The 11853-nt window shown below is 37.4% G+C and overlaps 1 long non-coding RNA gene across 1 annotated transcript; it reads right to left on the bottom strand.

The window, feature by feature from the left end:
- Positions 1–10265: 10265 nt before the first annotated feature.
- LOC108759705 (uncharacterized) lies at positions 10266–11809 on the bottom strand. Its single transcript, XR_001940040.1, has 3 exons — positions 11592–11809; positions 11026–11028; positions 10266–10278 (listed from the first exon to the last, which is right to left on the bottom strand). It is a non-coding gene; the product is annotated as an uncharacterized LOC108759705 (long non-coding RNA).
- Positions 11810–11853: the final 44 nt, after the last annotated feature.

An 11853-nucleotide genomic window follows, 5' to 3' on the forward strand; every position in this document is an offset into this window, starting at 1 on the left:
ATGTCCTAAATTTTGTGTATACTGCATTTTCCGTGGGAAAATTGGTGCGTCTGGCGCCGGCGGGCAAAAAATTACATGAATTTCTAAAAGGACGAAGGACAGCGGGAATTGTCGAACGCCGCCGACTGCCACGGGCGTTGTAACGCGATCCTACCGTAATTCACGTTGGTTTTACGCTTTATGCGACACGCAGAACATTGCGCGCGGCCACGCGCGAATTTACGGGGATGGCCGGCGGCGTGCTCGGCACCGGGACAAAACCTTTGCAACCGTACTTGATGGACGCATGGCCAGTATTGGATTAAATGCTTCGTAAAAAAAAAGAAAAGAAAATAACAACGTGCGTCGGAAGAGAGCAGTGGCGTTGCTTTTTCTTTCCGTGTCATCAAAGGAGGAAGAATTTTGGAACAACATTGGCACGGAAAGAGACAAAATGATCGTCCACTTTAGCTATTTTTAATTTTCGTGCGATGCAATCATGCGCAAAAAGTTATTATAAAAGCAAATTACGGCTATTGGGTTTTCACGCACGGGACAAACGCAGAGTTTATGTATTATTATTTTAATTAATTGGATACTCTTTGTAATGTAAATTAAATTTTGGTAACACTCCTGTACGCGTACCCGTACATATCTCGACGTTTTAATTTAATAATAATTTAATAGCATCGCGCGCGACTATATACATTAGTGGCCGAAAATTCACCGTCATCGTATCAAAGTGCGTTTAATTATTTTCTGCATGTTATCCGAGATTATTTGGTGGTCGATGTACTGAATTTAAAATTCTACGCATTTTCGAAAACACGTACCCCATCCTATTGATCCTACAGGATTTGATAGAGAGAAGAGGAATCAATATATAGCGTTACGAGTAAGCTAACTTTTAAAGATTCAATGGCGGCTATTTGACGATACCTACTTTTTATACGCTACGTATGGAATCCGTGGCGGCTAGAAATGCACTTCGGAAAAAGGGTTGAAAGGGTTGCGATAAAACAGAATAGCCAGAAGAGTATTTGATAGGCCGCAGAAGAAAAAAAGAGATGTAGGTACGAAAAATCGAAGGAGGAAAAAAATAAGAGAGAGGGAGAGAGAGGAAGGGAGAGAAAGAGAACCTCGTGCATTATATTACGAGCTTCTTGAGCAAGCTTATGCTCCAGATCGGCAATAGTGGTTGTTTCAAGTGAAAAAGTCAGAGAATGAGAGAGAGAGAGAGCAAGAGGATACGTGGTGGACGGTAGAATCAGGAAGAAGGGGTGGGTTAGTACGGGGGTGAACTGGTTGGTCTGGTGGGCGAATGTCTGTCTGTTGGCTGCCAGCGAGCCAGTCAATCATTACGGGCCGCGCAAGCGCTGGCGAGCCACCTTTATTCTCTCCTCCATCTCTTCCCGTTCTCTCTCTCTCTCTCTCTCTCTCATCATCCCATTCTCTCTTTCTCTCCAATTCGCTTATATTCTCTTTGTCTCTCTACCGTTTACTTCTCTCGCTCTTTCTATCTATCTCTCCTTTCCTTGCCCATCTACCTCTCGTTTCCTCTTCTGCGCGTTCGTCCCCTACATTTCCCTCAGTACCAAGTTCACCTCGTTGCTTCATGCTACAAACATGCTACAATGCTGCCTGCCGCCGCCCATGCTGCATATTTAAGCGAGCTGTCTTGCTATGCAGTCGTTACCACCCGCACCATCTAGACCGACCGCTCAACGACCGTTCTCCACCAGCCGACCTCCGTTTCCCTCTTTGAAACTCTCTCCCTCTCCCTCCCTCTCTCTCCCTCTTCCCCCCCCCCTCTCTCAATTTCTCTCCTAAAGAGAAAGAAAATGTACTCCCTCTTCTTTCGACGTTTTCACCGCTATTTTTCTCTTTTGTACTTTGCACCACTATTCCCATCGTTTCCGCGTCTGCAAGCCTTTTTTGTTTTCTATAATGCGATAAAGAATTTTTTAAAGGAATATATCTCTTTTGAGTGTTTTTTAATCGCATTACCTGATACGGTAAAAGTTCAGATGACAATCGGCTATTTAAAGTATTTTCTACTTCTATAGTGATTAAATATGTATCTATAAACGAGTGTATTGTACGTCAATTGACAATCAATTATATTACTTATTTCTTAATTAATGATATATTTCTTTTGCAAAAATTTTTATAGTATCTACGTAGGTTAGTACCAATATTTATACGCTCATAAAATATTTTTTATTGATACAATAATAACAGTAATGCACAAACTTACTTTTAGTTTTATCATCTCGGAATTATTAATACTTAAAGTAGATTAAATTATGTAAAAATAGAATCTCCTTGTGTAAATATAGAATTTTTCTCAATCTACCATATTCACATCTTTATTTTGAAAATTAAAATTATAAATAGTTGACTCGAATTTTTATTACTAGAAATAATTTGAACATTTATATCGAAATATTATCAATGTCGGAAACAGCTGGCGGCCGCTTGTCCTGAGGCGCCTCCAAGAATAAGGGTAGCGTCCTCAGGAATTACGAAAATCGTAAGAACGCATGCGCGCTTGGGACAAATATCGAGAACTGAGTCGGTCGCGGGTGGTTGGCGATGGTGGATGGTCGAGGATCGTGGGAGGGTGGCGACGAAGGGTACAGCGATAGCGGGTGCGGAGAGTGTAGTAGCGAGTAGCAGAGGCAGTAGTGGTGGAAGCAACCCCGGGATTGCGTTCCGCCAGCGGGGGAAGTCGAAGCGCACGAAACTGAGGGTTGCCCGCGCCGCTCGCTCGTACTTGCTTGCACTCGCTCGCACTCGCACCCCCGGTTGGCCAGGGGTGTTACCATGGATACGGCGCTCGCGCCTTGACATTGACAAATGGCTGGCCGAGGGTGAGCCGAACACAACGCTGCTTTTACATATGCAGGGACACCCATTTGTCCGTACGTGGGTGCGAGGAAAGAGAGAGGACAGTGACGGCGGTGGTGGCAGAGAGAACGAAATGAGAGGGAGAGACCAGCGATTGTCGACCACCGTCGTCGGCAACTGCCCGCTTGCTACCACTTCGCTAGCTGCTATTGGACTACTGTGCTACTCTCATGTAATTATGCCACATTCGAGCTATTTATAAGGAAATAGATTTTATGTGGCACGTTTATATATTGTTAATAAATGGCGACTTCAACCATCGTCATTATTTTTAAAGAGAGCGATTTTTGCATTGGTACTTGTGAAGTAACAACGCGAAAATTCCAAAATAATTAAAAATTGTATTACTTAAATATGATTCTTACATAACATCTTCAACGATCAAGTTATTGCGTATTAATTCTCTTCTTAATATAATTAGGTATGTGTATTTTGAATTTTTAAAATTTTATTTAAATTTATTTATTAATATTTCTTAACGCGTATTCGGGATTTTTTATAAATATTATAAACAAATATTCACAAATTTATTATAATAAATAAATTTTATATGTAATTAATTTATATGGAATTAATAAAAAGTAATCAATAAATGGCAAAATCGAGTCGAACCGTCAAATACAAGGAATCGATAAATCAAAGTACATTGAATTATGAGGGAGTCGTGTGTACAGTAAGGTGTTTAACATCATTATTAATTTTTAATATTCATTTCAAATACGCGTTGATTTACGAGTATATTGAGTGGCAGATCGTTATTTAGATCATTACCAATCACTGATTGTCCGTACGAGCTTTTTGTTAACATTTTGTAGCTACACGAAGCATATTACATTCGATCTGTCTATCCGAATGCGATCTATTTATGCATCGTTGAATTGATATGTGCAAGCGTTGTCGCTTAATCACCAATTACTTTGGCGATGTATTATTACAATTATAATTGGCGCAAAATAATTTTATGTAATCAAAGTAACAGAATTATCCCTTTAAATTCTAACTTGTACTTTTTCTTAAAAAATGAATTAATAAACTAACAATAAGCTCAATTTATAATTAAACTAACAACAAGATCTTCAGAAAGACATTCACAAATTTGTAATAACATTAATAATAACAATAAAAAATGTATAACATATTTTTCATAAAATTGTTAAATACTACTTCTATATTATATGTTATATTACTTGTATAGTATAACAAGACTAATGACAAATTATATTCAAAAGGTTGAAGCTATATAATTTTTTTGAGAAAAAAAAATTAAAAAATAATAATATAGGATAAGATGCATATATTATATTATATAAAAAACTGAAAGTTAAAAGCACATTGAACACCAAGACTTGATATTCACTCCCGATGGTGTCAATTTTTCGATCAGAGTTGTGAACGTTAAGCGAGGATCGAGGTAGTCTGGTGTCGTAATCGTGTCCCGAGAGAGAGTAAACGATACTGGCCCTCGTCCTGGCAGTGCTCTGTAATAACAACCCCCCAGCTCCGTGAGACATAAACGGGCGCCTATCGCGCATTACTACCCCGAAGTAGCCACTCCCTTCTAACAGGCCAAGCTCAGCTCTAATATCTCATTACCGCGCCACCAGTCAGCCGTGCCGTCCTGCCATTACGAGATTGTTTGCTCGCGGGGCCTTCCCGCGCTTAATATATTACCGGCTTCCTAACGCGCACCACCGCGTTAGACGGCGACCGAGTTAGTTCGACGAACTTTCTAACGGCTTCACGGATCGCCTGGTTCGATGGTTGATTAAAGCCACCAGCACGATCTCCGGCTAATGTAGAAATTGCTTCCGTTTAGCGAATGAGCCACCGAATCCACTCGCGAAATTTTCTTTCGATCGACTAACTGCTTTTAGCCTCAAAGGCGAAATATAAAAATAATTTAAATTTAATTTCAGCAAATATATTAAACACTTGATCAATCATAAAGTAAGAGATATAAAGTAATAGAATTAATTTCTACAAGATTAATAGTTACTTTCATATTATCGTCGTTTCATATTATCATCTCTTTATGTAAGTTTTTTAAAACAAAGTCCGTTAATAAATTAAATGTATAATCATAAATCAAGTTTAGATTAATTACATTAAACTAGTACGTAAGTATCCATGGTATAATACCGTGAGCAGCTTAAAGATTATTAGCGTTTATTTTAAAGAGCGAATAATGAAAGGTAAGCAGAGTTAAGAAAAAAGTAGAAAAATTAGAAAAGACGATTGTTCCATGATGGAATGGACAGAAGGAAAGGGGCAGAAAATTTCGACTGCCACGCATTCCTCGATCACAACTTGTCTCGTTAGCTTCTTGCACCGTCAATGCCGAACGAAGCGTCGACTCGGCGCTTTTATTGGATGACGCCTGGCAGGAAGCATCGATGGCAGCAAAAATAATTGGTACCTTCCCCGATTCTCGACGCTGCAGCGTAACAAGGTCCATTTCCATGGAATAACCATCAGCAGTAATTGGCACCTACAGCAACACCGCGATGCTCTCTGGTCCTCCACCCGTCCTATCATATTTCAGAACAGGCAGTATACTAGACAGAGACGCAGGGAGAAAACTCGGTCCAGGGGATGCGTGCGAATCGCAAATGTGTTTTATACAGCAATGGCACCCTTTCGCTTTTTACTTGTGCGCGCGCGTACTCGGAGAAGTGACTTCGACAGCAGAAAATAAAGCGGAGCCATCGACAGTTCACTAACAAGTAACAATCCTCTATCCAATTCTATTGTCAAGATCTCTGTCGGTCATACGATAAATAGTCCGCCAATTTTTAAATGCCGATATCGCCTTTTCAGCGACCTTAATAAAGAAAAGATGTTACGTTTTTTTGTAGATTACCCTTCTACCTTAATAGAAATTAAGCGACGATGAAGCATTTTCTTACTGTCATGCGATTCTTCAACGAGACCTTAGTTGTGGATATTTAATCATATAACATATCATTGGTTAGTCTAACAAGATTCATTCAAACTTCAACTGCATCTCGATAAGCTTGTCTTTTATCTGTATGCACTTATTGTCTTGTCACAAGAAAATAAGAAAAAAAAAGGAAATATTGATGGAAAAAGAAATTTTAAAAAAGTATTAGAAATTTTAAATACTCTGTCATGCTTGAACATTCATGACCAAATTCATGAGAAATGTGCATGATGTCAAATAAAATAATAATTTTCTCAATATATATATCGAATAATTTGCTGTTTACTTTTCTTCTTTATGCTACGAAAGTCGGAACGTCGAATGTGACCAGAAGATTTTGTTCATAAATTAAAATGATTCGTGTTGAAAAGTAATACATTATTGAGACACGGGAATATTACACTTGTTATGAATTTGAAGTAAGACTAATCAATATTCAGCAACGACGTTACGACTTTTCACGTCGCATTTTCTCACGGGTGTGAGTAATAAAGTGTAATACAAGTGTACACAAGATGTAGCATTTAATGCTCACGTTTCAAAAAACACTATACAATGGACACTCTCTAACATAGACCACCTTTGACATCATTCTTTCTTTCATCATCATCACGTGTTCGATCTATGAGTTTAATAAAACAGAATCAATCAGTTCAAGTACACAATTGATCGAGTGTGATCTTTTTATCTCTCTCTCTCTTTTTCTGCATACCTGTATGTGTCGTATGTGTCGTATTTATATGATTGATTGATCGATTGATTGTGTGTGTGTGTGTGTGTGTGTGTGTGTGTGTGTGTGTGTGTGTGTGTGTGTGTGTGTGTGTGTGTGTGTGTGTTTATGTGCATTTATGTATGTGTCTCAATATGCGTGATGGCTCGAGAGGCTTGTGCCCTTTAGTACAATTATATGTATGCACGTAGTCCCATAATACTTAATACTTTACATCAACGTGCGGTATCCCATTGTTCTATCTTCCGTTTAATTTTTGTCTATCGTCTTTCGTTTTTCACCTTTCTCTTATCTTTTTGTATACACGACAGTGTACATTCTGGGCAACGAGCACATCTCCTTCGCTTACGATAAGCACGTAGAAGGGATTTTCGACTGCCACATACATTTTTTTAACTACATCGCAATCACATTTCTTTCACGCTCTCCCTCACACACATTCCTCTCATTCATTCTCTTCTTTTTTTCTTTACTTCTTTCATTCATCCCTCTTAATCTTTGTCCCATTTTTTCGCTCCTCTTGCTATCACAATTGCGTAAGTTAATATCGAAGAGCGATACGATTTACAAAGCAGAACACAATTCATATATTTCATTCTTTTTCGTTTAATTTATTTGCAGTTTTTTTATTTTCTTATTTAAGGGCGTCAATAGGTCGTCAATACGCAAACAGTTGCAAAAATCTGATTTCATATCGATATAATAAAATTTTAGCTTATTATACACATGTCTTCTCGTCGTATATGCGTCACTATTGTATCAGCTTCACAGACCCCGTTATCATGGTCGATTCGCATTGCTTTTATGATTATAATAATGATTGCTACGATTTTTAAGAATGCTCGTCGATCATTATTATGAACATTATCGCAATAGTCGATGTCGTAGCAGTTAACCATTCATCGTCCGTATTATACAATAGTTATACATTATTTCTCTTGCTTGCTCCTATTCACGCACGCATTTTCCACATTTACATTCAACATATACACAGACTTATGTAACACACACATGTATGCACGCATTTACTCTCATACTCTCTCATTATCCTCGTCGCTCGTGTTGCCGCTCATAAAATCTTTGTTACAATTTACCCTCTAACATGATTATTATTTAGATAGACCTTATTGTTACTTCGTATACATTTTTAAGGCGATGATTCAATCGAGTGAACTCATTTATAAAACGAACAGCCGATATGACGTCCGCTCGCTCCGTTCTTTGTTCAAATTGTGCTGATATTTTCACGCGTTCTCGATCGTGCGATCTTCTTCCGTATCTGTCTACAGCGTCTACTTCTGAAATTAATTCTTGAAATTTTTTCGCTTATTCCATGTCATATCAAACTACGTTTTAATTGAATTGATTTCGAAATAAATTGCTAAATATTCCATGCATCTATGTTAACGCGTTAACATGACTACAAACTGAATTTGTTATTGTATTGACATATTATGTGACGTTAATGATTATCAGAAAAAAATAGTTTGCAACATTACAAAAACCAAATTACATATACTTTAGATCATTTTTTAATCAGATTTATATACATAAATATTTTTACTATAATTTTGTTAAATGCCAATCTTTGTTGAGGAAATTAATTGCTTACGCTATTACGCATACATTATTTGTAAATCAATGTATCATCGTGCATAGCCAAAGACAGATCTCAACAAAATTAAACATATATCATTCAACAAATATAATTCATAAAAATTGCTTTTGCCTTTGACGTTGTACGCTACAGAGAAGATATCGGTTGTTATTGATTAGTAGTAGTTTTTGTGATTGTCTCGTTCTCAATAATTATATTCATTTATCATTAAATAGTAAATAATATTTATTTTAGTCTTAATCGAGAAGATTCCACGCGTCAAAATTATCGCGTCCTAGAATCGATCCTTGCGCGTGCGAGGATTATTAAATAAAGTAATGAAAATTCATGAAAATTAATAAAAAGGAAAATATCAAATTAATAATAAACAGTATTAATCTTCATCAAGTCTTGCGTATGTAATCTCGACGACGTAATCTCGTGTAAAATGTATATGTATATTATGGGCAATATGATTAATTCGGGCATTATCCATAATGGTCGGCCAATATGGATAATGCCCGAATTACTTGAATTGTCTGTAACATATAGACAATTTTCATTTGTTTCTTATCGTATAGGTATGTTTTCATGCGTTGCAATGATCGCGATTAATTTCTCCGACGAAAAAGTTGGCGCGACTCGCGTCGAAGGACCCGATAAATTTGTACGGCCAAGGAATCTCCTTCTTTACACTTTTTCCTCTTAGCGAGGGAAAACGGTCGACGATCGTACGATCGATTGGCGTATCTCACGTAGATGAGCCATGCACGTACGTTTGCGCGACGCTTGCACGCTATAACTTACGAATTTGGAAAGTTCTTCCGACTTAATCAGGACAATAACTATACTGACTTTTCTCGCACCTGAGTCTTTCGGTATACGTGGGTTATCTTTTTTTTTTTTTTAGTTTAGTATACTAGAACGCCGATCACGCGAGCAACGTGCAACACTCACGTCCCTCTTCAGCCGTAAAAAGAATCGGATGATTCATACGATCTCGAGATCGTTCTTGTGTTTCTTACGCAGAATCTAATCTGTCGGACTTATCGGGATATATTGTGAGGAACATCAATGCGTTGCCGACGCGTCGCTCGGCTTCCGGCAGGAGCAATTGTGTTATATTAAAATTTTTATACAAGATTTGCATGTACGAGGATGTATTGAAAATATTGATAAAATTTTTGCTTATGTGTGCTCTTTCTTCCTTTCTTCTCGCTCCCTCTTCTCCTACCCGTCATTCCCTCATTTTACTCATCGTGCTCTGTCGATCAGAGAGAATGGTACCGATGATCCATCCTTCCGAACGGACCGTCGTGACTCGATCGTCGAGAGATCAACGAGACACGCGTCCTAGCGTGACGCATGTGACGTTAACGAGGGGCGTTTTTATTATTTCGTACTATTCATCATGAATTCGATCTCACGTATAATAATCGACGTTTTAATTTCATTAAAAATTTTGTCTTTTAATACACATGCTCTGTTTGGCGTATCGCGTTATAAAGGTTTCTCGAAAATTCATTCTGTTTCTTCGAAAATACTCTCTCCTTGCTCCTGTTCCCTCATTCGCATGTTCGTTTCTCTCTTTTTCTTATTTTCTATCATCTTTTGCTCGTATTTACGTATATCAGGGACGCGTATATGCGACAAGATTTGTATAGAAATATAAATTCTTCCAATATAAATTGTAACGGCAGAATGAGGGACAAGAGATCGGAAGAGATAAATATAGATTGAAAATTGATTGCATTCTACTTCTTTCTTCGTTCAATTTGAAACTAGCATGTTCAAACAAAAATGACAATAATAAATTTTAACAAAGGATGAATCGTGTGGACTAACAAAAGTATTAGAATACCGACGAAAACAAGCGCATGAAATGGGAGGAAAAAGAGTGCGAGAAAGATTGAAAGCAAAAAGCAAGGAATTTTTTCTCAGATTTGCAAATGACCGTAACAATATGTCGCGGGTGAATATGCGTATATGTTCAAAGGAATACGCACACACGGGAAAGATATAGTTGGCATCACGATGATATAACTGGACCATCTTTATCAATGAAGAAAGGATAAGAAAAGTATCAAATTTAAAAGGGGGGTTCCCCCCCCCCCTCTCTCTCTCTCTCTCTACCGCGAATTAGCTGCTAATTGTATTCAAGAGAGGGATCGTTCGCGAGCACGAACATAATTGCAGAAGCGCGCTCATACACACAAGCACTTTGATGATCATTTCCGTTCGTTTTCAAATAAACAAACGACTGATTTAGTTAAATTTTTATTGATGCCATACATTAGTCAATCGATGAATATCTAATTTATACAAAAAACTAAATTTTATCATTGTTTTAAATTGCCATTGGCCACTTCTTTAATTAACTAATTGAGATATATTCTTGCAAAAATTCACGAAAACTTTTATTAGATAAAAATTCGATATAGATTGTATTATCATTCTCGACTTTTTTCTAAAAATTTGAATAAATTGTCGCGCATAAATAAACGATTTAATTAAATTTAATTTTATCGTGATCATCAAAGTGTCATTAAGCACGCTGCTGTACGAAAACGATAAAATGTCGAAAGAAAACGGAAAGACATAATAAATACTAACATAAGTCTTTGACGCAGCAAGCTAAATAGAAATATGTACATTTCCAAACCGTAATAAAACACCGCATAAGGTTATTATTGCATATGCATAATATGTAGATACGCAGATTACATCATTTTTAATATCAGTCATTTACTGTCCTTATCTTTCTTTTTTTATTTCGTACGTACTCACCTTTGACATTTTCCGATCACAGAATTTTATTGAAAATAGATGAAGAAAATAACGACGAAAATAAATTGTTTTCTTCTCGACTTCCTGTTCGATTCTTTATTTTCTCACACTCTTTTTTTCATAACAAGAAAACTATTAAGTCGGAAAAATGAAGGCAAGTCAACATGCTCGCAGAACGATTCTCCCAATCAAATTTCTCGCCCACTCCCTCATCTTGTTTTCACAATTGAATTAACTATTTATACAGAATATATTATAATAAAAGCTGCGATCGCGCACGTATACATTCGTTTAATTATTCTTATGGATTGTAGGAGAGTACGTTCTGTGTACAAGTATATGATGTATCTGTGTCTTTTCACGAAGCTGAGAAATGTATGTTGAGTGTACGTAAATGTGTGTATGTATGTCATTTATGTTGGAGCGAGGGTTGGATTGGGTTGGGGTTTTAAAGAGTAGGATTCTCAGAGAGATATTGCTGCGTCATCAAATGTACGACAAAGAACGTTAATTTTCTCTCTCTCTCTCTCTCTCTCTCTCTCTCTCTCTCTCGCTCGCTCGCTCGCTCACTCACTCTTTCATTCCCTTCCCTCCCCCTCTCCCTTTCTCTCTCTCTCTCTCTCTCTCTCTCTCTCTCACTCACTCACTCACTGATATCTATATCTCTGTTTTTATTTACCTATATCTAAAATCTCTCAATACATTCATTCGTGTATTCTCTCATTCGCGCCACTTGTATCTCCCACTCTTTTCTTTCGATTTGCGCGAAAATTTTCTTGTGTCTAGTACGCGTCGGTAATATACGATAATCGTCCCAGTCCAACTACAACGCTCGACTTATATTACAATTGGGGCCACACGTTCATTTTACTCTCCGTTATGTATGTATATATATATATATATATTTAT

The sequence above is a fragment of the Trachymyrmex cornetzi genome, unplaced genomic scaffold, assembly GCF_001594075.2.
Source record: "Trachymyrmex cornetzi isolate Tcor2-1 unplaced genomic scaffold, Tcor1.1 scaffold203, whole genome shotgun sequence".
NCBI lineage: Eukaryota > Metazoa > Arthropoda > Insecta > Hymenoptera > Formicidae > Trachymyrmex > Trachymyrmex cornetzi.